Here is a 2,724-nt window from a genome sequence, read left to right on the forward strand (position 1 = left end):
CGTCACCAGAGCAGCAAAGCCTTCCCCTTCCCGCAGACAACAAGGCTGGGCCGGCCCTGCACCAACATGGCCGACACCGGAAATATCGACACCCCTGAGGCTGGGCCGCCCCTGCACCAACATGGCCGTCACCAGAAATAAACGGCCCCCTGAGGAAGGGCCGCTTCTGCACCAACATGGCCGCTCCAGCTAACAGCTAGCGCCCTGAGGCTGGGCCGCCCTGTACCAACATGGCCGCTCCCGTAAATAACCGGCCACGGAGGTTGGGTCGCCCGGCACCAACATGGCCGCCACCTGAAATAGCCGGCCCACTGAGGCTGGGCTGCCCCCTGCACCAACATGGCCGCTCCTGCACCAACAGCTAGTGCCCAGAGGCTGAGCCGGCCCTGTACCAACATGGCCGCTCCTGCACCAACAGCCAGCGCCCTGAGGCTGAGCCGGCCATGAACCAACATGGCCGTCACCGGAAGTAAACGGCCCCATGACGCTGGCTACCCCTGCACCAACATGGCCCCTCCATAAAGCTGGCGGCTGCAGCGACGTTCGTCTTTCCCACCAGGGTACCTGGACAGGCACAGCCTTTATGTCTTTTGACTCTTTACCTGTCCTATTACTATATCGTCTCGAATATCTCTTAATGTCTCTTCACCTCTCAGACCTCCCCTTTTGTTCTTTCATCTCCGCCCCCAAACTGGCCTTTTAATCTGTTTCATTTCCTGCTTTTTTCTCAGTTCTGAAGAAGGGTTTCGACCCTGAAACGTTAACTCTGTTTCTCTCTCCACGGATGTTGCCTGGCCTGCTGAGTTTTTCCAGCGTTTTCTGTTGTTATTTCAGCCTTTATGTAGTTGGTTGTTTCAAGAACTCTTGGCAGAAAAGTGCGAAGTGAGACATTTTGGTAGGAAGAACGAGGAGAGGCAATATAAACTAAATGGTACAATTCTAAAGCGGGTGCAGGAACAGAGAGACCTGGGGGTATATGTGAACAAATCATTGAAGGTGGAAGGGCAGGTTGAGAAAGCGGTTTAAAAAAAGCACACGGGATCCTGGGCGTCATAAATAGATGTAAGAAGTCACACAACACCAGGTTATAGTCCAACAGTTTTATTTGAAATCACAAGCTTTCGGAGCGCTGCTCCTTCGTCAGGTGAAGTGGAGAGATGCATAAAGACACAGCTTATATAGTCAGAGAATAATGCCAGATGATTACAGGTAATCTTTCTAACTGCCATTTATCACACCTCGGCAGAGAGATAATCACAGCAATCAAAGGTGTGAATGGTGTCCAAACAGGTCAGTCAGGAAAACATTACATCAAAGAACAATGAGGTGAGGTCACAAGGGGTCAAATGTTGCAGATGCTGGGGTCTGTATGAAAAACAAAAAACAGACAAAAAAACATTTTTTTTTTTGGTGGAAATCACAGCAGGTCCGGCCGCATCTGTGTAGAGAGAACAAGCCAACGACGACTCGAGTCTGGATGACCCTACGTCAGGTGGGGTTACATGTAGCGTGACATGAACCCAAGATCCCGGTTGAGGCCATCTTACATTTGTCCACCCCAGTCCAACACCGGCATCTCCACACCATTCATAAATAGAGGCATAGAGTACAAAAGTGAGGAAGTTGTGATGAACATTTATAAACACAGGTTCGGCCTCAACTGGAGTATTGTGTCCAATTCTGGGCACCGCACTTTAGGAAGGATGTGAAGGCCTTAGAGAGGCTGCACAAAAGATTTACAAGAATGGTTCCAGGGATGAGGGACTTCAGTTACATGGATAGACTGGAGAAGCTGGGGTTGTTCTCCTTGGGAGTGCAGCCAGAGTCAAGTCCACAGCACCACAGGTGGCTCAGCTGCATGGGGGGGAGGATAAAGAGTGGATTTGATAGTTAGGGGAGCAGACTGGCGATTCTGCGGTCGTAGACGTGACTGCAGGATGGTATTTTGTCTCCCTGGTGCCAGGGTCAAGGATGTCACTGAGCCGCTGCAGGGCACTCTGAGGGGGGGAGGGCGAACAGTCAGAGATCGAGGTCCACATTGTAGTGTATGTAACCGTCTACCTTTAAGAGACTATGTATGTAACCGTTCACCTTTAAGAGAACTATTTTAGGTGTGGCACTACTTGTTTGGCTTCTGTATACGGTAATACCGACGGTGACCACACCAGTATATAAGTGCTCTGGCATGACTTATTGGGCAGATTCGCCCTGACCTTCGAATAGTAAAGTCCTGGTGTATGTTACTCCTGAAGTCTGTGTCGTAATTAACTGCACAACCCACAGACTTTACAGTGGCGACGAGTCCGATCGTACTCTGCGGCAACAATAATTTCAAAGCAACAAAAGAGCGTCGAAAAGAGGCAACCGCCCTCGTCATTCGGCTGGGAGAAAACTCAAGGCTGCAGCAATAGAAAGGAGGAAGACTTTAGCGACAAAAACTTCCATCAGCAACAGGCACTGACTGTCCCTTCTGCCACGGTGACTGTGAGTAAGGGAAAGTGAAAAAAATAGCCGGAGGATAAGGGCTGGGTACTCGACCACGGTCGAGGGGGAAAAGGAGCCGGACAAAAAGTCGGGTCCAACGGCGTCGTGAGAGACCGCGACCGGCGGGAAAAGCCGGGCGGTGACCGAAGCCACGAAGCGCTGCGACCGGGAGCGTAGGCGCGGGAAGAGAGAAACTCAGCCGCAGCCGGGGAGAGAAGCACCGGACTGCGAGAGGGCTGG

The sequence above is a fragment of the Somniosus microcephalus genome, unplaced genomic scaffold (genome assembly GCF_052327205.1).
Source record: "Somniosus microcephalus isolate GS21.2 unplaced genomic scaffold, FLI_Smic_1.0 unresolved_chr1, whole genome shotgun sequence".
NCBI classification, from domain to species: domain Eukaryota; kingdom Metazoa; phylum Chordata; class Chondrichthyes; order Squaliformes; family Somniosidae; genus Somniosus; species Somniosus microcephalus.